The sequence below is a fragment of the Carassius gibelio genome, chromosome B20 (genome assembly GCF_023724105.1).
Source record: "Carassius gibelio isolate Cgi1373 ecotype wild population from Czech Republic chromosome B20, carGib1.2-hapl.c, whole genome shotgun sequence".
NCBI classification, from domain to species: domain Eukaryota; kingdom Metazoa; phylum Chordata; class Actinopteri; order Cypriniformes; family Cyprinidae; genus Carassius; species Carassius gibelio.
Genome location: NC_068415.1, coordinates 24,399,408 through 24,427,051, shown reverse-complemented (window position 1 = coordinate 24,427,051; position 27,644 = coordinate 24,399,408). Strand labels below are relative to the sequence as shown.

At 37.5% G+C, this 27,644-nt stretch overlaps 1 protein-coding gene across 1 annotated transcript in view; it reads left to right on the top strand.

Annotated features, from left to right (window-relative positions):
* LOC127983827 (monocarboxylate transporter 10) overlaps positions 1 to 27,644 on the top strand; it is a 42,128-nt gene that overhangs the window by 2,753 nt on the left and 11,731 nt on the right. The gene's annotated exons all lie outside the window — the stretch shown is intronic.

The window sequence follows — 27,644 nt, the reverse complement described above, 5'->3', positions numbered from 1 at the left end:
TGTGTGTGTTTGTGTGTGTGTGTGTTTGTGTGTGTGTGTGTGAGCATGTGTTTTCTACATTGCATTTGTGCTCAAGTACCAGGCCTTAATTTCTGTGTGAAAATTTTCAGATTTATGTTGCATTTATTGTTTTTTTTGGGGGGGCAAATGAAAAAAACACACGTTTTTTTGCATTTCCCATTCATTTTCAATTGGGGTCATATTGACCCCAATGCCCAGAAGTGTTAAATTTTTTTTTACACACCTTCAGAACAACCGAATCAAGCCCAGGTTTTTTGTGTATGTATAGATAGATAATGTAGGAAAAGTCACAAAATTTTATTCCTCTGAGATGAAGGGAACCCTTTTTTTTTACTAATTAAAAGTCGATTGGGGTCATATAGACCCCAAGGACCAATTGAGGGTTAATATCCTAATGATTTGGGCATAAAAGAGAACTGTGTAAGTTTGACCCATACTTTGTGTTGTTGGCTGTTGCTTCAGATATACCCAGAGACTCCAGACTTAAGGTCCAGGGTCACAAATAGGCACAGACCTGCAAGAAAACCTAGTCCAGGAAAATATTAATGTGTGTTGTGATGGGGATCTATTATAAGTTTTTCAGCTCAAGCTCTGTGAAGCACAAAACAACCGGTGGATGGTATTATTATGATATTAAAGATGTTAAATCATTGTTCTGGCCAGCAGAAATAAAATCTGTACGCAAACTCTTGCTTTGACTCAACATTGCCCTCAGAAAACACTTCAAGCATTGAGTTCATATGTGTGTGTGTCAGCTGCTGGATCAAATGATGAAGACCAGAGATGATGATGATGCAGAGGACAGACTCAGTCCCATTTGAGACAGTTATGGTCAAGCAAAACAAGACTCATTTTATGTACACTCTTAAAAATAAAGGTGCATTAAAAGGTGCTTCACAGCGATACCACAGAAGAACAATGTTTGGTTCCATGAAGAAGCATCTCTTTCTGACCTTTTTATAATCTGAAGAACCTCGTTAGCCACAAAGAACCTTTATGAAATGTAAAGGTTCTTCAGATGTTAAAGGTTCTTAATGAAACCATTTAGACAAAACAGGTTCTTTTTGGCATCATTGTGAAGCACCTTTATTTTTAATTAAGAGTGTAATTTTGCTTCTCCAGTGAATGTATCTTGATGTAAGAATCTTTATGTATTTGCAATTAAAGAGATCAAGTTATTTCCATATTCTTTTCACATCTAGTGTTTGAAAAGTGTTTTTTTTTTTTTTTTTGTAAAATCAATTATGGGGCTCTATTAAAAAAAAAAAAAAAAAAAAAAAAAAAAAAAATATATATATATATATATATATATATATATATATATATATATATAAATATATTAACATCTTTAAAGCATTGCTTATAGAAGATATTTGCATTTAGAAACCATATCGATGTATTGTGCACAGTTTATTCTTTCCGTTTCCAGTATGTTTTGAAGAAGTCCTGGAGCTCTGTAGAAGATCTGCAGAAGCCCAGCAGAACATCGTGATTGTAATGAAGCTTGATGTGCTCTCAGCAGAGATCTGTTAAAGTCATTAACACAACAGCAGAGCGGTTCTAGCTGAGAAACAGTCCTGTCATGAGCAGCTGACCTGAGCAGTCTTCATTCACTAAACGCTTCCTGCCAGACGCTCGTGACCACTGCATACTTGTTAGGTTTATTAAAGAACTTTTAAAGGGGGGATGAAATGCTCGTTTTCACTCAATCTCCTGTTAATCTTGAGTACCTATAGAGTAGTACTGCATCCTTCATAACTCCAAAAAGTCTTTAGTTTTATTATATTCATAAGAGAAAGATAGTCTGTACCGATTTTTCCGGAAAAACACGAGCGGCTGGAGGCGTGACGTGTGGGCGGAGCTAAAGAATCACGAGCGCCAGTAGGATTTTGCGTTGAGAGCGTTTGGAAGCTGTGACATTACCGTGAGGGAAAACCCATCATCCAAAACAAACCATGGCTAACAGTCAGATTCAGCGTATATTTATGATCCAGAATCAGATCCAGAGGCTGAAACTGAACGAGAGCAGCAGCAGCAACGACTCGCTCCGAGCGGGGCTCGAACCCGGGTCTCCGGCATGTGAGGGGACGCACTAACAAGGAGGCAGAGATATTTGAAGCAGTTTTACTCACCGCATGTGGTTCCAACACACGATCGTGACCCTTTTTCCTTGGGATTGCATCATCCTTAAGAAATAAACGATACGCAAATCCGTCGTCAAACTGGGCCTTGTTTGTAAAACAAGCATCTTCGAAATGCAGGGAACAAACACAAACACTTGCACAACTCCGTTGATGCTCTGTAAAAATAAACTCCATCCACTGGTCCCTTAATGCTGTTTCTCTTTTGGTAATCTGTGCAGGGTTGTCTTGCCCTGGCAACCAAAAACACACTTCTTTTGTGACATTTGGCGACGCTCTCGCTCTGATCAGTGAAGTCTGTTGTGCTCTCAGTGCTCTGCTATACGGGAGCGCGCTCTCTTCCGGCAGAAGTGCCTCAGGACCCATATAAGGAAATTCCGCTCCATCTAACGTCACACAGAGCCATACTCGAAAAAAACTTTCAGAAAACTTGTGACAAACCGGAAGGAGTATTTTTGGAAACAGAAATACTCCTTCAAACATACAACTTAATTTTTGAAACTTTGTCCATGTTTAGCATGGGAATCCAACTCTTTAACAGTGGAAAAAACTCAGTGTGCAGGAAATAGCATTTCACCCCCCCCCCCCCTTTAAGTTCTACCTTACTAATTACTCTTATTAACTTATCTGATTTGATCTAAAATACAACAAAAGTAGTAGTATTGTGAAATATTTGTACTATTTAAATCCGCTGTTTTCTGTGTGAATCTGTGTTAAAGTGTAATGTATTTCTGTATTTTCAGCATCATTCCTCCAGTCTCCAGTGTCACATGATCTTCAGAAATCAGAATAATATGAAACATTTCTGATTATTATCAGTGTTGAACACAGTTGAGTACATTTTGTTCAGGATTCTCTGAAGAATAGAAAGATCCAAAGATCAGCACTATAAGGCCTGGAAACAGTATAAACATTAACATTGTGATTTTCTGTAAAGCTGCTTTGCAACAAAGTGTTTTGTGCAAGTAAGTTTGACTTTGACTTGATGTTCAGAGTCTCATGTTTGTCAAACAGTTCAAACAAACGCACACACGACAGACCTGCCATAAACTCACTCTAGACACCTTAGCAACCACTCCAAGCACCTTAGCAACTGAGGCACACATCCCTCCTCCTCAAGTCCTTCAGGTCAGTCTTGAAGCTCCTGTGAGTCCATGAGGCCTGTGTGAGCACGACTGCGTGTCTTGGAAGATGATGTGACTAATGAGGTTAGACGTGTGTCTGGTTTCTCCGTCTCAGACACATTGAATTATACACTAACTGCAGGATGTAGAATCATAATCATCATAATAATAATTCAGCCCAGATTCAGTCCAACCTGGAATAAACAAACGTCTAAAAGTCTTTTGAGCAGCGTTGGTGCTAACACCAGTTATGTAATCAGATTACTCTTTAACTAGTATAGTAGCACAATTTACATTTTAACTAAAAATCTGAGTACTTTCTCAATTAAGTAACACAAGTTACCTTTGTTATTGACTGATATCTCTATTGTCCCGTGTTGAGAGACACTTCCTTCAGATCGAGGCTCATTCATTTCACTTTTAGTGTCTTTAAAGATGTAAAAAATATAACCATTTGATTTTATTTTTGTAAATAAGTAAGCCCAGCCCAGGTGACAGAAAGTAGCGGAAAATGAGCATAACATATTACCTTGCATAAATATTTACTAAGTAATGCAATTAGTTATTTATGGAGTAATTGATTACTGTAAAAAGTACATTTCCCCAGCACTGCTTTTGAGTTTGACAGAGGAATGAAAGTGCTTACTTTTTATGCTTGCTGTCCGTTTTCAGTGAGAAGTCCTGTTTTCTGAAGTGTAAACATTTTAAACATGGTGTCAGATATAGCAAGATTATTTTTCTGTCAGCATTAGCCCATTTCTTTCAGACTGTGCTTTAGTCTGGTTTTGCCATTGGGATGCAGATGTGGAAGTTAGACGTGTTAACTGTGATGGTAATTATCGTGATGTTTATTATAAGTGACTGGGCAGCATGCTGGTGCTGTTTGGTGCAGTTTCAGTGGTGTACTGGTGTAACGCATAGCTCAGTCTCAGTCAGTCATGACATCCCAGCATTCATGAGCAGAGAAACAGGTTTCATGAGACGAGCTGCTGTGTGTGTGTACTGCGTGCAGTGCTGTTATCAGTGAGATAAGACACAACACCAGACACTGGGCCCATGCATCTCCACTCATTCCCAGCGTCAGCAGACGGATGTCGGCTCGGTTCATTTGCCGTCTTGGTCAAACACATCTGAGTGACTGAATGCGTCCAGAGCACTTTCTCTAGAAGATCTTTAACGCACCTCTTTAATGGAACACAATATCTGATAGTATGAGACACAAACTCACACAGTGGGAGAAACACAACCAACTAATCGTCTAATTAACTAGGTTCATAACCCAGATGAATCCCAAACAATATGGCACCTATGGAACCGCTATGCACCGGACCGAATCAGAACACAGATTTCGGTTCCTCAGCTGTTTCCTCCAGCGAAAATCTAGCCCTTAACACATATGAATGCATACTTTAATTATACTTATTTAAATATACTTAATTTAATTATACATACTTTATACATAAACTACTGTGCAAAACAATTAGGCACGTTAGTATTTTAGTAAGAATGGTGTTCGGACAGTTATTTATATATTTTGCTGTAGTGTGTCAGTTGAAAATATCAGTTCACATTCCCCAACATTAATTTTGCCATTCATTTTAGTAATAATCTAGTGAGAATTCTGAATGCACAAGCAGTCTGACAACAGACGGTGCTCCACACAGAGACCTGATCTCACCATCATCGAATCAGTCTGTGATTACATGAAGAAACAAGCTAAATTCAGAAGAACTGTGGTCGTGTCTCCAAGTTATTACTTTATAAAGAATGAGCATACAGTCATTCACAGAACTGATTAAAGACAGTGACAGACAGCACTCATCTTAACTAAATATCAGAGTGATTGACAGAGATACAGTACAAACATTATGTGTGGTTTTGTATTAAATAATGACCCAGATTGTGAAATACATTTATTAGGCTTAGAGTAAGGGAAGCACAACTTTGAAATGAGAGCATCCAAGGAGCGTGTAAAAACCATGGATTTATTTTAAATATTTTTAATGTTCTTTAATGTTATCCATAGTTTTTTGTGCCTTTTATTTATTTCATTTTTTGTAAGTATCGGTTCAGGGACCATTTAGGCACCTGTACTGTTTTAAAAGTATTGAAATGGGACCGGTATCGTAAAAAACCCGATCGATACTCAACCCAACCAAACTGGTCATAGAAAGTTTCAATGAACTGGATTACACAGTTTTAACATGAACTAATAAACTTAATATGATGCATATTTGTCAGCTATACATAAATGAAACAGGTCATGATTTCTGCAATTTTATGAATATTTTTATCATATTTAATATATTTGTCATCAATAAATCTTATTTGTATGTATGAGAGTGAATATTGCCTGTTCTACATTTAACCATCTTCATGTTCAGAAAACTGTTGTTAATTTTTTTGTTATTCTTAGCAGTTTAAACCAAATAAAAATGTTAAAATAAATGGAACTAACTTTAAGTAAACATTTAAATTAAAATTCATGTAAGTAAAAAAATGCTAATTTCATGCATTCATTATTTCAATGGAACACATTTGATGTAAATAGTTAATAAAAAGCTGTAACCCATGATTTTTTTGAGTTCAGAAATCCTTCCTTTTTAATTTATGTGTGACTGACAAAGAGCTCTAGCCGATATAGTCTAATCATAAAAATGTTTATTATAATCAGTCTGATGTATTTTTTTATGAACTGCAGTAAATGGGAGGTCAGTAGCTCTCTCTCTCTGTGTGTGTGTGTTTGTTTGAAAGAGTGTTTGTGTTCACATGTGTGTGTTTGTGTGTGTGTGAGAGAGACTGAGAATGAGTGTGCTTGTGTGTTTGTATGTGTGTGTGTGTGTTGTGCATGCAGCAGTGGATGTTTGAGGCTGATTGTTGTCGATCCTGTAGAAACTCTGCCTGGGCATCTTTTATTGACTTTACCTTGACACAAAAGAAGAAAGGTCTGTCAGTCCAGCCTTATTTTGTGTAGTGAGCTCAGCCCTTGTCTTCCTGGATATTCTCTGTGAATTTGTTTATGGAAGTAGACGTTGAACAGGACGTATCCATAGTGTCCAGTTCTTCCACAGTTCCTCCTTCCTATAAGCAGCGGAGTCTGGCCTTGGTTATGTCAAGCAGTTGGTGACAGATGAGACGTGCACTGCCGCACATGTGAGTTAATGGTCAACAGAGCACTTGATCTGTGTTTACACACGCTTTAGGTGAAGGTTCCTGCAGATAAACAGGTGGGGTAAACACGGGAATGGTGAGGAGCGTCCTGTAGGAGAACCAATCGCCACTGCTCTACAGCATGGCAACATCACCCTATAAGCCCAGCGCTCTGTAAGGAGATGTGGCTCTTGCTTGTGTGTTGATAAGGGCCCCATACGAGCGGAGAGAACATGAGTACAGATGTGTCTGAGGCCTAACATTAACACTAAAGTTTCCGCCATGTTTCCACATGTCCACAACCTTTTAACGTGTTTCGGGACAGTGTCGATTAGAACAAATATTACATAATATTATTTGGGGTGTCCCCGACTAAGGATTTTCATAGTCGAATCGGAATTTTCAAATCTTGCCGATATTCGACTGACAGTCGAATCATTTGTTTGGGGGCGGGGCAGAATACAGTAACAAGAGTCAAGTCAGACATTCGACTAACATAATTACTGATGATAACACACAGGGAAAATGTGTAACGAACACCTTGAAGATATAAACAGGGTAAATAATGTTTTATGTTTTGTTTAACAGCTAGCTAACACTAAACGTCAGCTGTTAACAGTTTTACAATAATCTCATTATAAAGTTATAAAGCCTATATGACAGTAGTTATTAATGTTCTGCATTTCTGTTTTGAGCTGCGCGCTGAAGATTTCCAGTAGAGTGACGCATTTGATAGCAAGTTTTTAATAAATGGGATTCAACTAATAATTTCATATAGAATACGCTTCGTTATTTATACAACATAACGTTAATATTAATACTTATAGGCTATTTGCTAAAAGGGCCCGAATGCACATGAACATATCTGCAGGGCTCTGAATGCGGACGCGTTCTTCACGAAACAATTTGCAGAAACACGGAAGCTAAACTAAACATAGCATTTTAGTGTAATGGTCTTCTCATTATAATAGTATGTATATAACAGTCCCAGTCATAGTTATTAATAGTCTGCATTGTAGTTCGACCTGCTCATGCTGTGCGCTGGAGAAATATCACCGTAGTACTACAATGAAGCGCTTAACTCAAAACCAAATGCATCTTACATCAGGTAAACGATATATCCACGAGTTGAATCAGGCTCCTCGAATCAAAGCATTGATTCAAAGATTCGATTCACCTCTAAATATTAACCCTTTTTGGTGTAAGATAATACACAACCAAAAAAAAAAAAGAGAGAAAGCAAAATAAATAAATACATTCAATAAATAAATTATACATAAATTATATGAATATAATCATATTAAACAGGAGACTTAAAGTAAACTATAAAATTATTCCATTTACTAAATAATTAAAGTTCCCAGATCATCAAATTTTTTTCCATTTCAGAAAAAAAAATCATGGTATCCACTAGCCATTGAAAGAAATTTAGAGGCTTGTTAGATTTCCAAAGGAGCCAAATATGGTGCCAAGCTAAGGAGGTAAAATATAAAATTTTCAATTGTTTAGAATTAAACTGAGACCAAATCTTTAATACCCCAAAGATTGATATAGCTATAGCTATGCTATGATTTCAGTTATGTCATCATTCAGCTCAGTTCAGTTTAAATAGTATCTGTGCAATCAAGTCAATGATATCGCTGTAGATGAAGTGACCACAACTAAGCAAGCCAGACAAACCAAAACTCCATCCGTGACATAATGGAGAAAAAAACCATGGGAGAAACCAGGCTCAGTTGGGGGTCAGTTCTCCTCTGACCAGACGAAACCAGTAGTTCAATTCCAGACTGCAGCAAAGTCAGATTGTGCAGAAGAATCATCTGTTTCCTGTGGTCTTGTCCTGGTGCTCCTCTGAGACAAGGTCTTTACAGGGGATCTGTATCTGGGCTCTAGTTGTCCTGGTCTCCGCTGTCTTTCAGGGATGTAGAGGTCCTTTCTAGGTGCTGATCCACCATCTGGTCTGGATACGTACTGGATCCGGGCGACTGCAGTGACCCTCTGATCTGGACACAGACTGGATCTGGTGGCTACGGTGACCTCGGAACAAGAGAGAAACAGACAAATATTAGCGTAGATGCCATTCTTCTAATGATGTAGCAAGTACATAGGGTGTTATGTGAAGTGTTTCCGGTTCCGGTTTACCTAATTAATGCAGCCTAAAAATCCTTTAACAGATTTGGATATTAAAAGCATATTAGTATGTTATGTGTAAGCCAGGTTAAAGAGATGGGTCTTTAATCTAGATTTAAACTGCAAGAGTGTGTCTGCCTCCCGAACAATGTTAGGTAGGTTATTCCAGAGTTTAGGCGCCAAATAGGAAAAGGATCTGCCGCCCGCAGTTGATTTTGATATTCTAGGTATTATCAAATTGCCTGAGTTTTGACAAAGCAGCGGACGTGGAGGATTATAATGCAATTGTCATGATCTCTAGCTGAAGTGCCCATGAGCTTCATTCCAGGCTCTTGCCCCTTCATCCTGGAGTCCATTTTCCATAATCCTTTGCCCGGAATCATCATCAATTGCAAATGGTTTTTATGATTGTTTTGTGGCCTGCCCTGACCATTGGCCTTTTACGGATCCCTCTTTGTCTCTGCCTGGGATATTATTGTTTGCTGGTACTGAACCCTGCCTGTCTGACCACGTTTACTAATAAAGCCTGCATTTGGATCCTCAATTCTGTTGTTACGACGCCTCCATCATTACAGCAATAAGAGCTTGCTCAAGTACTGAGGTGCTAAACCATTCAGGACTTTATAAGTAAAAAGCAAAATTTTTAAATCTATCCGGTGTTTGATAGGGAGCCAGTGCAGTGTTGACAGGACCGGGCAAATATTGTCATACTTCCTGGTTCTAGTAAGAACTCTTGCTGCTGCATTTTGGACTAGCTGTAGTTTGTTTACCAAGCGTGCAGAACAACCACCCAATAAAGCATTACAATAATCTAACCTTGAGGTCATAAATGCATTGATTAACATTTCTGTATTTGACATTGAGAGCATAGGCCGTAATTTAGATATATTTTTGAGATGGAAAAATGCAGTTTTACAAATGCTAGAAACGTGGCTTTCTAAGGAAAGATTGCGATCAAGTAGCACACCCAGGTTCCTAACTGATGATAAGAATTGACAGAGCAGCCATAAAGTTTTAGACAGTGTTTTAGATGGGTTGTTACATGCAGAGGTTTAAGGTCCGATAATTAACCTCTGTTTTTTCAGAATTTAGCAGTAAGAAATGACTCATCATCCAGTTTTTTATATCCACTATGCATCCCGTTTCTAACGGGTATGTTTCGCTAGGCCACAAAGAAATACAGAGTTGAGTATCATCAGCATAACATTGAATGTTAACACAGTGTTTTCTGATGATATCTCCCAAGGGTAACTTGTAAAGCATGAAAAGTATAGGTCCTAGTACTGACCCTTGAGGTACTCCATGCTGCACTTGTGATCAATATGATACCTCTTCATTCACTGCTATGAATTGATGGCAGTCAGATTAGTACAATTTGAACCATGCTAATGCACTTCCACTGATGCCAACAAAGTTTTCTAGTCTATTCAAGAGAATGTTGTGGTCAATCATGTCGAACGCAGCAATAAGATCCAATAGCACTAATAGAGAGATACACCCACGATCGGATGATAAGAGCAGATCATTTGTAACTCTAAGGAGAGCAGTCTCAGTACTATGATACGGTCTAAATCCTGACTGGAAATCCTCACAGATACCATTTTTCTCTAAGAAGGAATATAATTGTGAGGATACTGTCTTTTCTAGTATCTTTGACAGAAAAGGGAGATTCAAGATCAGTCTGTAATTAACTAGGTATTTGGGGTCAAGTTGTGTTTTTTTTAAATGAGAGGCTTGATAACAGACAGCTTGAATGTTTAACCTAGAAACACCTAATTTATGCTTGTCAAAAACTACAGTATGCAATGAATAAGAACTTAAAAATTGTTTATAAATGTAAGACTCAAACTTTTTGCTCTTAATTAAAGACTTGTCTTTATCTGAATTATCAAGAGAATGAGCTGTTTCTTCATCTATTGAGCTTCAGTCAGAAAGCTGTGAAAGGATGTGTTTTTTGGATCTCAGTTACTAGTCTGTTGCAGCATTGAAAACATCTTTGAGAATGCCATTTTACCCTCACAACAGTTTGAGAAAGACATAACAGAGACAAGAGGCTACTTACACTAAATACAAACAGCAATAAATACTACTTACACTAAGTACACATTTAAATACTATTTATACCTAGTTGTAGTCATTTGCACCTCAGTGTGCAAACAGTCACTACAAAGTCATTAAAATAAAAAAAAAGGTTTATTTTGTTTCTGTACATCTTATTTTCAACAGAAAACATGTTCGTAGTATCTAATTTTATGGGGGTTTTTTTTAGTTTCTGACGAACTACAATAGAGATTTCGGACCCACTTTATATTAAGTGGCCTTAACTACTATGTACTTACATTTTAATTAATAATTTAGTACAATGTACTTATTGTGTACATACATGTTTTTACATTGTACTTATATTAAAAAAACTACATGTAATTACATCTGTATTTAATTTCTGTAATTACATTTATAATAACACTGTTGACCCATACTTTACACCTTAACCCACCCTTAAACTTACCCACACCTCCAACCCTCTCCCTAACCTTACCCCTATCCCACCTCAATAGCAGCAAAAGTGTTTTACAATACAATATGAACACAATAAGTACATTGTACTTATTTTTTTATGTAAGTACATAGTAGTTAAGGCCACCTAATATAAAGTGGGACCGAGATTTCTGTTTGAAGATGAGTCTATTTTTCCCCATAGTGTAGATTTTTGGCAAATTCCATAGAAATCAATGGGGGTCAAATTAAATCTGCAGATATTTAACTCAACAGGAGGGTAGATTTAAACACGGGACACTGGAGTTTAAGCTCAATCTAGCCTCCCTCTGGACACCTGTGGCCTGTCTGACATACTTAAATGCATTATTGAAACGTTATGGGTGTGAATTTTCTTCGCCTATGGTAAAACATGCAGAGCAACATTCCTTTCTAGCAGCAGCATTCTTGTCCCATACGTCACTGTAAGTTACGCTCGTCTGTTGCCAGATCCTACAGCGGTCAGACTAATGTGTGCCAGCTGTGCATGGATCTCCATAAAGCCTGGTGCAGATTCTGCAAAGTCATGCTGAGGATCAGAAGTGCTTCTGGGTAACAAGCTGAGGTTATATAACGAGCTCAGACCTGGAAATGCTCAACGGAAGGATTGGATGATGAAATAAAGCCTCTGTGATCTTCAGGAAGAGCCTGAGGTGGCATGCTGCAGATCCTAGAGAGTGTGTGTGTACATTTTGTCCTTGTTGGGACATCCGGTTCAAAAACTCATCACAATTTGGCCAGATGATGCTACCTCAACACTACAGGACTGCTATCAGTTCACAGGCTGAAACATGTATAAAGAGGCAGAAACCTGCAACAGCCTCACAGACCTGCAGGAGTACACTGAAACTGTGAGTACCTATATCAAGAAGTGCACTGATGATGTGACAGTCACCAAGACCATCACCACTGCAAACCAGAAACTGTGGATGACTGCAGAGATTTTTGGGCTGCTAAAGACCAGAGATGAAGCATTCAGATCAGGACACAAAGCAACCCTCAAAACAGCAGGAGCCTATCTGTCCTGTGGAATCAAGAATGCAAGACTGTTATATACACAAAAACTCAATAATCACTTCACAGACAGCAGCTACACACGGAGCCTGTGGCAAGCCATTCAGAACATCACTGTGATAATGGTCTGTGATAATGACTAGGGTGACCACCCGTCCCGCGTAGCGCGTGCGCACACAGCGTTTGAAGCCCAATTCATGCGTCCCACAAATTGAGACTGTGTCACGCATAATCAATGCTTGCTGAAAAAAACTTGGTGGCTATATCTGGAGTCACCAACCCGTCGATCGCGGTCCACAAGTCGATCTTGGAAGCATTTTAAGTCGATCGCGAAGATTTTTCAAATTCGTAGAAAAAAAGGTGCAAGTCTCCGGTGCGAGCTGGGAGGTGCGAGCTTCCGCTGACTGCTCGCGCACCTCCCGAAACAGACGAGACATTTATACTTGACGCAACTATTTTAGACTGAAAACCAGACCAAACAACTGATTTAGACACAGTTCGGCACGCGCTTCAACTGAAATCTGACAAAGCATCTGTAATATCATCTGTAATATGGCTTGCTATAAATGGCACGTAAAAAAACAGGGTTCAGCTAATAAATGTTTCTGTTGATGCATTACAAAAACATGAGAGGGAAAAAAAACCCTGGACAAATCATTCACTCTTGTTCAACGCGAATGCTGTATATGAGCAGTAATTTATTCCGTCATCACCTGGGTGCTGATATCTGTCTTTAAACTAAACTCATTTAAGCTTTGTCAGTTTAAACATTTAAGAGCCAGAGGAAGCGAGTTCGCGCGCGCAGTGAGAAGATTTGTGCATGCGCTCATCCAAAGCGCGCAAACCTGCGCCTCGGCACGCGCGCAATTATAAGATCTATATAGAGCAACTACAATTCATTTTAATCCTATAATTATATATTATAATTTATTTAAAGTGAATAAATTGTAATGATAAATAAATAAAATTAATTAGCTAAAGTAAATCGTAAGTGGAAGTGTATTTGTCAATTCTGTCATGAGCATACATCAGGAATTACACATGTTTAGGGGAATAGGGCATTATTAATATACCATGTAAGGTGGTATATGCTAGAAATGGGTAAACCACTATCAGTGAGTCTGCCCATAGGATGGGGGCACCGCTGTGCAAGGCAGAGTCCCATATTGCCCCTCAGAAACATACCCCTTGTCCCGCTTTGGGCTTATTAGCAGGTGGTCACCCTAATAATGACATATCCCTCCTGGATGAACTCAAATCACTTTTATTCATGGTTTGACATGCAGAATGACATACATGCACAAAAACTGCCCTCACCTCTCAACGATCAGGTGCTCTGGCTGTCTCCCGCTGATGTAAGGAAGACCCTATCAAGGATTAATCCACGAAAGGCTGTGGATCCTGATGACATACCTTCAGGTAGATTCAGGTAGTCGTGACCACATTTCTCAAATCCACAACAATCATACCAGTACCAAATACATCACCTGTGTCCTGTCTAAATCACTAACGTCCCATAGCACTGACTCCAATCATGAAGAAGTGCTTTGAGAGTTTAGTCAACCCTCCAAATGGCTCTTACCCACCTAGAGTATAAAGACTCTTATGTTGAATGCTGTTCATAGACATCAGCTCAGCATTCAACACAATATTCCTATAACAACTCAACAAACTAAACCTCCTGGGACTAAATATCTCCCTCTGTAATTGGATCCTGGACTTTCTAACTGGAAGACCTCAGTGAGTCCGGTTCGGCCGCTACACCTTGAGGTGCCCCACAAGGCTGTGTGCTCAGCCCGCTACACTTCACGCTGCTGACCCATTACTGCACTACCAAGTTCAGCTCCAGCTTTAACCACATCATCAAGTTTGCCGAAGACACAACTGTGGTAGGTCTCATCAGCAACATTGATGAAACACCCTACAGAGAGGAAGTGGCACAACTAGTTGAACGGTGTGGTGCAAACAACCTGTGCCTCAATGTGGGTAAGACAATAGAGGTTTTGATGGACTTAAGGAGGAACTCCATTGACCACCCCCCATTGACCGTCGACAGCTCGACTGTGGAGAGAGTCAGCAGTGTTGTATGTTTATATTTATGTTTATTTATGTTATATTGCACCGTGGTCCTGCGAGACACGATTCATTCCACTGTTCACACATGTAGAGAAATGACAATAAACCTTGACTTGACTTGACTTAAGTCCCCATGAGGAAATCTTATACATTATTCAGAATGAAGTTTTTTAAAAACCTGAAAAGACAGAAAGTTTTCTGTGAGTGGTAGGGCTGGTGTGGGGTGATAGACAATAGTTTGTACAGTATAAAAAGCAGTGTAATAGTATTAAAAGAGTGTGTGTGTTTCTGTGAGTGAGAGAGTGTGTGTGGGTGTCAGTCAACAGCAGTGCTTCCAGAGAATCGACTCACACGGCTCTGGATATTTCTACAAGCAAACACTGATGTGTCTGTACTGTTTGCTCAGTCCTGCATCTGAATTCTGCTGACATCAGCACTGATCTCTTTCCTGTGATCATGTTCTGTACTGAAAACTACAGAAACAAACTCCACCCACCTAGTCATGTGACCTGATCAAACAGAACTGCTGTAGGAAGTTGAACTGGTATTACAGGAAGTGGAATATGCTGGAATAGAGTGCACACAAGTATTTATCATAGGACTTTGTTAAAGCATTATTATAAGTCATAAATGAAAGCAGCCAGCTACGAGGAGAATCACAACTTCATGACCTTTGATTTGAAGTACAGAAAGTATTGGAAAACCAGACAGAAGTACAAGATTTGGACTTAGCTTTATTAAGGGAAAGAACTGCAATCCCATGAAGCAATATGGATGCTATTTGTGATTGATGCGTGTATATCAACAAACAATATATTTTACATTTGTTGCAATAAATGCATACAAATATTTAAGTAGTTTGAGAGGTTGATGGGAGTGGGCAGGGCTTTAGTGTCCTTTTGGAGATTCTCTGATTGGATAGGATTTTTCTGCAGAATTGTGGGTAATGTAGTTTTTCACCAGGAATTCTAATCATGATTAATTATAAAACAAGTTGAAATACAGCAAACAGATTAACAAAAGCACACATCATGGTTAGCATTCTCAGAGCTCACAGCAGGTATGTCTTATAATTTACCATTCCAATCAGTTTCCTTAAGAACACAAATTAATGGGATTTTTACTTCCAGAGCCCAAATCCATATGATTCAGAGAAATTCAGCAGGTTATGGGAAAATAAGTGTACTTGTGTACTACAGATCTGTCTGTAAGGCGTATAAAACTGCTAACTTTCTAAACCTATATAAACATTCAGACCAGTTCTTATTGATACTGATTCATCGGAATCACGTGCCTGATATTGTCGTCCCGTTGCTGTTGATCTGAAGTCTGAAGCAGTCCTGTGAGGTCCGGTGTTTCTTCAAGGTCTCTGTAAAAGCTGGACTATTTTTAACTGTAGCACACCATCTTAAAAACACTTTTGCTGGGATGCTCAAAATAACAGCATGATAATAATAATAATGTTTATGAAAACAGTATGTTAAGGAATGTCCCACAATTTGTTTATTTGAATATAAATTGTAAACCTCTGTTGTGTGCAGTACATTGTTTCCAAAAATAAATTTAATAATTTTTTATTAAGTTTCATTTGATTTCATCAAAAAAAAAAAAAAGTTAAATTGTTAAAGCTGTATAGGCTACATTCTTTTGATGACTGAATTGCCATAAATTATAAAATGCAAAATCCAGAAAAATTAATACACACAACACATAATATCTAAAAGAATAAAACACATTTCTGATCATAGGGCAGTATGACTGGAAACATTTTTAATATATTATTGTATTTTGTTTTATGAAAAAACTAAATGTATAAACTAAACTAATTAGGCATGCTTTTTATTATTAAATTTTAATTAAAACTGAATCCAGAAAAAATAAAAAGGGGGAAATATGAATGTAGGAAAATATGAGAAGGAATAAGGCAGATTTCTTCCAGCACTGAAGAACCTTGTCCTGTAAAGTTCACCTGTCTGTCAGTATAAATACAGATCAGCACACTCTGGACTTGATGATAACATCCACAATCTTAGCATGAAATGTCCCAGCTAGGAATGATATTGTTCTAAGAATGTTCCGAGAACATTATATGTTCTGGGAGTGTTTTCAGTGGCAAGTTTTATTTTAGTTCCTAGAATGTTCTGCTAAAATGTGGGATAACATTCTATAAAAACATTCTAATAATGTTAACTGATAATGTTTTTAGAACATTATCCCCTAACATTCTAATTAAGATTTACATGGGAAACTTTCCATTGGATCTTGAATGTGGACTCATGTGGACGCATGTTGCTCAGATGTCAGATTTTGGTTGAAAGTAAAAACCCAACTTTGGTCCGCTTCATTACATTCATTAAAACTCCAAAAACGGTATTTCCAACTTAACTTATTATAGACCAGGTTGACTTTATTTTTATTATACATTAACAAAAGTTTTTTTTTAATCTAGATTACCAGAGGTTTAGATCTTGTATGTTTAAAGTAATAGTTTAGTTTGATGTCACCATTATGGTGGTCAGTGTTAGCTTTAGTTGAGCAATTTGACACTTGACTAGTAAATGTTTTTTTCTAGCTTTGTTATGTCAGAAACAGCAAGAGAACACATGGTTATATGATGCTGGTTGCTTATAGATTAAAACATCATCACATAGTGTTCTGATTATCTGATTTCATCCAATCTAATCTATGGTATGAGTTGCACATTATTTATTCAAGCAACTCAACGGTTCAACAGACTGAGACCAAACTTCAAAGATAATTTTGTCACACGAACATCAAGAATCAGTGTATAAATCTCAACAATGGTGACATACTTCATGCTGCAGTGTATTCTGGGTGCATCATGCAAAATTCCTCCATGACTTCCAGAATGCATTGCGACATGATGCATGTCACCATTGGCGAGATTCTTACACTGATTCTTGATGTCAGTGTGTGTCTAAGCACCAGTGTTGGGAAGGTTACTTTGGAAATGTAATAGGTTACAGATCACAAGTTACCCTGTTTAAAATGTAATAGTAGTGTAACTTTTTTAATTACTTTAAAAAAGTAATGTAACTAATTACTTTTGAGTACTTTTTGATTACTTTTATAAATTTCTAATGAATGTTTATTTGCAACTGTTAATCATCTTCAACCATTTACACCAGGCAGGTTTAACCTTAAAGTAGTGCTCAACACTGTCAGACTTTCACCATCCTTCATCACTTGAATTAAGATGATCCCATTTGAACACATCCACCACACAATCAGACTTTAGTACTGCCTTTTACTTTAATGAGATTGATCTGAAGTTCAATGCAGATTTAAAATCAAAAGAAATAGTTTATAGATACTGTTTTTGAAACCAAATCTTTGCATAACTACAGCCATCTAACTGCATCTAACAATGGTTTGGGGAAAAATAGTTAATAAAAAAAATAAAAGCATATACATCAACTATTGTCCTATTTTGTGTACTAAACTCCTGAAACATTGGTGTCTTTTTGAAACACTGCTGTCTCTTTGTATATGATATGATAGTTTCTCAAAATAAAAATAAATAAATAGGCTGGGAAATCTCACACTCATACACCCACAACCCATTCTGAAACATGGACAATCCTATTTTTTTTTTTTATGGACCTGATATGAAAAATGTGAATCCTTAGGTTGGGGGACTTGCAACATAATTAAGAGTCCTCTCCTGAACTGCACCTTCACTTCCATTATCCATCCATCTCTCTCATGACTTTAATACTGAAGATTTTTATTTGACTTTTACCATGTTGTAGGTGCATTTTTGTTTTGTTTTTTGGCAAATGAATTACCACTTGTATTTATTTTTACAACAAAATCCATGTTAAACCACGGTTAGTACCATACCATAGGCTACATTAATTTTCCTAAGGAAATATGATGATTTGTCTGCTAAATTACTACTGTAACATTACAATAGATAATAATGACGTCGTTTAAACAGTATTTTGAGTGAGTGTGAGCAATGTGCTGCTGCTGCTACTTGACTAATTAAACAAAGACAAAACTACATTAGCATATTTACAGATGAAACTGACCTGCACCTGAAACCCTGAACAGAAGTGTCGCTTCTCTGCTCCAGCTGTGCGCTACACAGTTCACTCTAGTCTCTCTCTCTCGCATTGATTACTCCGGAGTCTGATCCAAACCGTTCGGCGGAGGCGCGGAGAGCGCTCGAGACCAACCATGGCCAGTCACAACTAACCGATTCATGATTTATTAGAGATTTAATTATCGAATGGCGGATTCGGAAATAATCGCTTTAGTATATTCGGCCTGCAATTATACAATAACAATATCAAAGTAGAGGGCCAAAACGTCTGCCAGGCCACCGGGAATAGTCCCGGTTCTCCCAAAGTCCAGTCAGCGGCTGATTTCCACAGAAACGCAGGACGTGCAGGATTCATATTCAGTCTTTTTGCGGCTTAATATTCACAGACACCAGTCCATATCGCGTTTTTATTCAAGTGTACTGACCTACTTTTGATTCATTCATCCAAAATGTGGCATATTTCGTCCGCGTTATAGGCTGAATTCCATTTTTATGACTGAATTCTACGGATTATGGGACACATGTCTTAGTGCATTTTGGGAAAGAAATAAGCTGTATGTGGATGTGTGTAAATATTCAAATGTAATCCTCTTTGTAATCATTACAATTTTCATAAGTAACTGTAATTTAATTACTCATTTTTTCTTAGTAACTGTAACTGATTACTGTTACATTTATTTTGTAATTAAATTACGTAACGCTGTTACATGTAACTAGTTACTTCCCAACACTGCTAAGCACTCAGTATTTCAAGGTGATTTATGGATAATGTAATTTAAAATGAACAGCCAGAAATATAGTTAATCAGTTTAAAACTGCGTGAACTTATGTAGTTGAAACACACATACTGTAGTCACGAATATAAAATTAATAGCATAGATTAGATTCGAGATCTGGTTACAGGTGAGCCTGTGTGTGAACTGCTCAGACTCTTTGAAGCCACTGCTGGACAATGGGTGTATCACTCACTGATGGATCTGTTCACAGAAGACAGAAACAGGAAGTGGTATGGATCTCAGTCCGCTCTTCACGTCACACAGTCAAGTGTTTGGAAGCTTGTTTGCGGCTCTCAGGAAGCTGGTTTTCAGGAACAGGAGGAAATAACTCTGTGTGAGGAGACATTGACGCTTTTTCTCTGTTTCCGTAGTTTGGTGTTTCCATGGTCCAGAGTAAAAACACAGCACAACAGAACCATCTGAGGATATGGTTGTGTTCACCCTCGGTTATGAAGGAGACGAAAGAGAACTCGAGATGAAGACAGATGAAGTGTGTCTCGTTGTCTCACTTTAATCAGTCACTATAGGTGCTCTGTTAAGTTTTGGCTACAAATGTGAAAGGATGACAGATGTTTAGAATGAAAATTAAATCCTCATTTTAGTTAACTAAAACTAAAACCATGAAAAAGCATGTATTATTAACAATTAGATCCAGTGTGAACAGGAGTCACTCCTGATCTGTTGCCATATGTCTTAATTTTTCTGCAAATCACTACTCATTTGTGAGCAATAATTAATTGTATTCCTTGCATTTTCAGTTCTTGAAATGCAATAATGTAATTTGAATAATTTTCATTAAACAAGTCAAGTAATTGAATTTTTTAGCTTATTCTGGTATTTCTTGACAGAAGTCAGTAGAGCTTTATTTGAGCTTCAGATGGAATATTCCTTTAAAATTAGCAGTGTTTATGCAGCAGTACAGTCTGGACTTCAGATGGGATTTGATTTTCTGTTTAACTGTATGTAGCCTCATCTTTTAGAGCTGCATTTAGAGCTGAAATTGAATTACTTTATGGAATTACTGTTTTTTGTTTCTGAAGCTGCATCGACATGATCGGTATTGTGTGAAGCGCTGTGTAACGTGCTGCCTTTCTGTCAGTTAGACTGAGTGTGTGTTTGGTCCATCTGTCATCAGTCCGGTGTGTTTGTTCGGGACAGATGCACGTGAGTGTTTTGTTTGCTGTGCTAACAGTGTGTTTCCAGCATCTCTGATGCTTATTGGAGTATGACGAATTATTACATTTACATTTAGTCATTTAACAGATGCTTTTATCCAAAGCAACTTACAAATAAGGACAATGGAAGCAAACAAAATCAACAAAAGAGCAATGATATAACCCAGCCTTGGATAGGCAACATTTCTGGAATAAAGTGAGGATGTGATACTTGTTGATTAAAGTAGCTTGTCAAATGTGTTTGAATCATTAACGTTACTGCATGTTAGGGATGGGTGATATCATATGACAATATCGTAGATTCGTAGCGATGGTATAAATTGTGAATCTATGGAACTTTTTCTAAATCTTTTACATAGGACTTTCAGCTTTCTCTTTAGCTTTGTGCAGTTGAAGCCTTGTTTATACTTTCGCAATTCGCATGGCTCTACGGCATGAACCTGCTTACTGTGTGCGCTCCTGCAAGGCTTTTATACTTGACGTGCTCTCCGTTGTATAATTCTGTGAAACGACAGAAGGCGACTCTGAGTAATTGTTCTCCAAACCACGAAAAAGCAGCGATGAGAGGAAGTAGTTTGCCGAATAATTTGTCAAACATCTCTTATACTGTCTAGTCAAACACTCGTCTCGTGAGAAGTTTGTGAATAAATGGATTTCTTGACATGTAAACTGATTAGGTTGTGGGTCATTTTGACGACACATGTGAAAAAGTTTTTTTGTACACTTCTTAAACCCTCACCGAATAATCAAGTTAAAACCAGTAAACTTGAAATTGTGACTTATGACATTAGAACAAAACATATTAATATGATAACATATGTATAACACTAAATTGAACAATCCTGTGTTATATATGTTTTTTAATTCATGAATTATTTTATTTCAATTAACGATTTTAATAAACACCTACCATTACTTTATTCATTATTTCTGCTATAAATTTTACAAACATGGTGCATTATGAAAATGTAACTGGACACATTTCCAAATGTTTACCCATCTATGCAAATGTTTGTTTATGTAGAGATGAAATAATTAGGTTAATCATTGTCTGTCTACATCAGTTTAGTGTAGTGATTGTGTGTATTTGTGAGGACAGTGATGAAAGATACACCACACTTTTAGTTTTATTGTTCACCAAAAAAATTGTGCCAAATGATTTCTAATTTAAAAAAAAATATTTTAGATAAACATTATATTTTCTAATTATGTATATAGAAACAAATAAACTATACATTAAACAAATATAAAAGTGACTATACTACTTGCGTAAAAAAAAGCATCAAAAGAGTTTTTTGCTGTGGTATCAAAACTGATATTGATAACTGTGAAACAATGCCATATATTGTTACTGTAAAGTAAAATTAAGATTTTGGTCATATCACCCATTGAAATTCCATCAACTAGTTCAACTGGGCGGGTTAGGTCAGCAATATTGGATGGGAGATACTTTAAGATTGTGAAACAAACAGAAATGGTCCACATTGGAACGCCAGTCTGTCACATTGGCTTTTAATGATGGCGATAAAACATAATAAAAGTTAGTTTTTGTAGTTTTTTGTAGTTTTTTATTTCTTACACTGCAGGGGAAGTCAAGAGGTATATAAAATTAAAACAAAAGTTTCTAAGCAGTTGCACACATCTAAATGCTTTTTGGCATTCAGGATAGGCCCAGATATATTTCAGCCTAATAGAGTTACCTGCACTCAATCTTCAATTCCACATGTATTTTGTGTATTTTCAAAATACAAAATACTGTATTTGTATTTAAATAAAATTTTCCACACAAAGTATTTTGTTTTTGTATTTTAAATACATTTCCATGTATTTATGCCCATCTCTGGTTGTATAATTGCGGCTCACGTGGATGAATGTTGGGGTTGGGGTTGGGGTTGGGGGGGGGCATGTCTGGTCTGAACTAGTTGACGCATGAAAACAGCACCCTGATAAAGAGGTTGACTGGCTCAAAGTATTTTGAGTATTTTGAAAATACAAAAATACTCGTCTTAAATGTATTTAAATACAAATTACATTTGATTTTTTCCAAACCCTTTAAAATACAAAATAGTATTTTGTATTTCAAATACGTATTTTAAATACATGTATCTGAAATACTGCCCATCCCTGGCTATAAGTAGTCTCAAATAGCCTAATGCAGTACACATAGCAAGGTTTTCTTTTTAATGATTTAATAAATAAAGAAAACAAATAGAATACAAAAAGATTAGAAAAGCTAGTGTTATTATTTTTTTTTAAAGAAAACAAGCAGTAAACTAATAGAGTGCAAGCCTATAAGGGACTTTTAGAACTGAGCCCTGAGGCACCCCAGTAGATAGTATACTTTAAAGGACCTATCACCCCAGTCCAAGACACTTTAAAGGACCTATCTGATAGGTAAGACTCAAACCATTGAAGTGTGGTTCCTGAGATGCCTTTTGCCAGTAGGGTTGATAGGAGGATCTGGTGGTTAACCGTGTCAAAAGCAGCGGACAGATCAAGCAGGATAAGTACTGAAGATTTGGATTCTGCTCTTGCCAGTCTTAGAGCTTCAACAACTGAGAGCAAGGCCGTCTCAGCTGAATGTCCACTTCTGAAGCCAGATTGGTTGCTGTCAAGGAGGTTGTTCTGTGTGAGAAATGTAGAGACTTGTTTGAACACAGTTCGTTCAAGTGTTTTTGCAATAAAAGGAAGAAGGGAAACTGGTCTGTATTTCTCTAAAAGAGATGGGTTGAGGGTGGGTTTCTTAAGTAGTGGAGTCATACGAGCCTGTCTAAATGATGAGGAAAAAACACCAGTGTGGAGGGAAGTGTTGATGATGTGAGTGAGTGCAGGTACAACTTCAGGAGAAATGGCTTGAAGGAGATGAGATGGAATTGGATCAAGCGGGGAAGTTGTAGGGTGATTAGAAAGGATGAGTTTTGACACTTCTGCCTCAGAGAGTGAAGAGAAGGATGTAAGTGAGTGTAAGTTTGCTGGTGATATGAGTTTGACTGATTGTGGTGTGGAAAATTGTGCACTGATGTTTTACATTTTAAAGAAAAATCAGGCAAAGTCGTCAGCTATTAGAGATGAAGCAGGAGGGGTAGGAGGAGGACAAAGGAGACAAGAAAATGTTTTAAAAAGCATGCGAGAGGTAGACAAATTTTTTTAGTGGTAGTATGTTATGGTAGTATGTCCTTTTAGCAGTGGGGACATTAGCAGAGAAGGAAGATAGGAGTGACTGATACACAAGGTCAGATAACCAAGGGGCAGAAGGGGTGTTACGGGCTGGCCTGGAAGATAAGGGGCAAACAGTGTCTAAACAAGATGTAAGAGTGGAGCAGAAAGTGGGAAGGAAGTGAAGATGAAACCATTGCAGATAGCCGTGAGGGTGAGAGTGTACGTAGGTTACGTCGAAAGATGACCTGTGGAGGGGTAAGTGATGTGTCAGGGACCATGTTGAGGTTAAGAGTGAGGAGGAAGTGATGCGACGTGTGCAGTGGAGTAACCAGAACATGATCAGTAGAGCAGTGTCTTTCTTTCTTTCTATTCTAGTCTTCAATATGATTTCTGAAACTAATATATTCATTCAAATACAGGCCATGATGAAGCTGCACCACACCTTGTCTAACAGTGATGCCACACATTGCTGGATCTTGCCTTATTATAAAATTATTCACATTTATTTCATAAAAAAGATTTTTCATACACAGACTCAGATTCAGGGCAGTTTTGGTGAAATAAAATAGAATAAATAGGAAATCATGAGTATAATATGTGGTGTTCATTAAGGAAGTTGGATGGACGTGTGTGTGTGTGCTTGTGTTTCTGTCGGAGAGAGAGTGTCGCTCCATAACCAAGATCATCACATGATAGCTTGACTTCCCATGTGAAACTGCAGCATCGAGGACAGTAATGTATGTTAGAGGCTCACGAGTAAAACACATTAGTGTTTGAGTGACACTTGTCATCCAATGCATGCTAAAACATTTCAATCAAAGTTCATTTAAAGCTGCGGTAGGGAACTTTTGACGCTCTAGCGGTTAATAAACAGAACTGCTTGTGTCTTGTGGAAGAACATCGTAGCCGGAACTACTTCTCTCTGTTTATGTCTATGAAGAATCACAAAGGTACTGGGTTACTCCGCCGCGGTACCCCCGAAGCAATCTAAAATAGTCAGAATATAAACACTTATTATAGGTGCACCCTAGTGATTCAGGACAAGCCAAAAACACAGTTTGGAAAATGGATTCATGGTGTATTCGCTTATTATATAAATTTTTCTACATTTTGAACACAAACAAAGTTACGGACCGCAGCTCTGATTGGTTGTTTTTTACCGGGAGCGATGGAGTTTCTGCAAATGGCAATAGGACACTGGGAGGAGCCAGAGGAGCTTGATTTTTTCACAGATTATCTGTCTCATATTCTACTGTCAGGACATAATGACAGGTTTAACAAATATGTATTAAATATATATTTACAAAAGTTACCTACTGCAGCTTTCTGGAGTCTAAGGGTATTTTTGGGGCCTGGAGAAGTTTTGTCATGCCCTGATATTTGTGCTTTTTTCAGTTTCTTATGAATATCTAAATGGGTAAAGTCTAATCTCACTGTAATCAGCACAAACTGGGCTATAATAATATGTGAAATGCATGCATGTACATGATTGTATTTTTGAGAAAAAATTTTTTATGCATGGTTAGTGAAAAACTAAAAATGTTAAATCACTTGAATAAGGCAATAAAACACATACATAACATTGGTTCCCGGGACTGTTGAGAACTGGAGCTTGTAGCCTAGAATTTTTCTTTCTGAATGATGTGAAAATCATCTTGTTTACTCATTCACAGAAAACAATATATTGATTTAAAATTTCTAAGACACTTTTTGTTGGTAAAAATCATATAGTAGGCGTCAACTATCATGAATATCATTGTGATTTACACCTGAGAAGACAAAGGGCCGCATAATGAGCTGCATAATGAGCCTCTCATTCAGCTGTGCCACTCTGAGGGAGGACTTACAAGAAAGAGAACAAAATAAAAGTATATATGTAACAAACAAATCTCCATATTCATCGGGAAGAAGGAGGCGGGAACCGGCGCACAATCAAAACTCATTTTAATAATCAGAAATAAACACAAAACGGCGCGTCAGCCCCTCACGGCGACTGACGCGCACAAATAAAAGCCAAAACCTAAAATAATATCCCAGGCCTGGTCCTCTCTCGTCCTTCACGGTCGTCGCTCCAGTTTTATATCCTTCCATCTCCTACGTGGGACTCGATACTAGCGGTGGGGCTCAGGTGCAGCTCATCTCCAATCACTACACCTGGCCTCACTCCTCGTTCCCACGCCTCTCGGCCCCGCCCCACTCGCCACAATATAATTTTATGTTTGTAGTTTATTAAGAATATATTTAATTATCCCACAACATAATTTAATATCCACTTGGGGGAGCAGTTAAACAGTTTATTAGGAACAATCAAAGCTGACTTTCAAACAAATTTTTAGGCATCCTTACTCTAGTCACACAATCCTTCAGAAATCCTTTTAACAATCTTATTTTCTACCAAAAAAAAAAAAAAAAAACATTTATTATCATCATCATCATGTTATTATTATTAATGTTGAAAAGAGCTGAGAATATTTTTCTGGGTTTTTAGGGGGAATAAATCGAAAGAACTGCATTGTTTTTACGTTTGTTAGAGTTATCTCTATTTGTCACATTTATATTATTTACATCAAGCTTTTGAATGATATAGTATTGTATATTGTTATTGAAACTTCATAATGTTTCACTTGATTATACATTTAGTCAGGAATTATAGTTTGGAAAAAGTATTTGGAAAAAGTCTAACTAGTAAAATGTTTACACGTTATGTGAAAACTAGTACAAATAAATAAAAAGAGACTTACTCATGTTTATGATCTCTGCTGAATAAAGTGCTTCATTCTTTTTTAGGAAATCCATTTCTCAAATCCTCAACCACATCACATCTTTTTGGGGTGAATTATGTCTTATTCCTCTCATTGCGAAGCAAACAGTAAAATAAAATAAAAACTTGTAGAACAGTCTCGCTGCCTTTTCTTCTGTGTGTGTGTATTCAAGCCGCGCGCTTCAGTTTGAATCTGAATAGCGCGTTCAGCGCGGGGGCGTGGTCACATTAGATATAATGAGCGGAGATATGAAAAACAGACATTGCGTTGTTTTCATATGGATTACTTTATCTCAGAATATTTGTTTTCGTCAGCACTTCGTCTGTTTAGTTTAAGGGTAAACATTTCAGGCTTTCTATAGATATATCTCTCATGTCTCTTCGTTGAGTATTCACGGAGTTACAGTTCATTTTAATGAAATGTTTGTACATGACGATCAGCGGAGACAAAGACTGCAGACAGCATACCTTTTTTGTTATCTTTATTTTATAAGTGCACAAAGGTGTTTTGTTATTATGCCTGTATCCCCTTTACAGATTCGATTGATGTATCTGTATGATTAAAACTGAGAGTGTAATTTAAGTTCTTTTCGGGGTTATCCGGAGAAAATAACTCAAAACGCATATAGGAATTACTCCCATCTAGTGGTGAAATTGTATTTTGCATTCAAACTAATTTTGCTCTCCAGCGCCTCGCTTTTTCAAATGCGCGTTGCATCTACGGTAGGCGATATGTACCAAAAAGCTTTGACAGGATGTCTTCTAATAGCACTTCGTCGAGTTTTCCTTCAGGTGAACAGGTGTGTTATTTCAAACAAACTGCAACATGACAACTAACAAACGAATCTTACAGTATGAATTACTGACTGTGGAAAACATGAAATATTGTAATTAGTAGTTATGTCTTCTTTATTCGTTATATTTTCTGAATTATATGCATTGTTAGATATAAAAAAAAATATTGTAATATAGATTGTAACACTGACTGACCTGTCGAGAAGAAAACTGGCCACTTCAGCGTCTATTTTGAAATCTTTATCCAGCATTAGCTCTTTCCACCTAGAAAAAGCTTCCCCGACATTAACTCTTGTTTTCTGTAATCTACGGTCACGTTTCCTTTTACGTTCTATTTTTGACTGTTTTGGCGACGATGTTTTCTTCTCCTGTGGCGCGGCATATGTATGGTCCATAATAAGAATGCAATCCAGACTTTTAAACTTGCCGGTGCAGTTTCAAGCGCCTCTCACTGCTCTGCACCTGCGTTTCTGGCTCTGACCGAAAACGCATTGTGGAAACGCGTTGGCTTAGTACTTTTTGTCCCTCTCTGCTATTATAGTTTTGCAAGATGGCGGAACTACATGGAAGCCTCCGTCGACCTACCCGTCCCATGTTTAAAAAGATAATAAATTCTTCATTTACGAGGATTAGTTTAAAGTAGTATTTTTGTTCCCGCGCGCTCCCGTATAGCAGAGCACTGAGAGCACAACAGACTTCACTGATCAGAGCGAGAGCG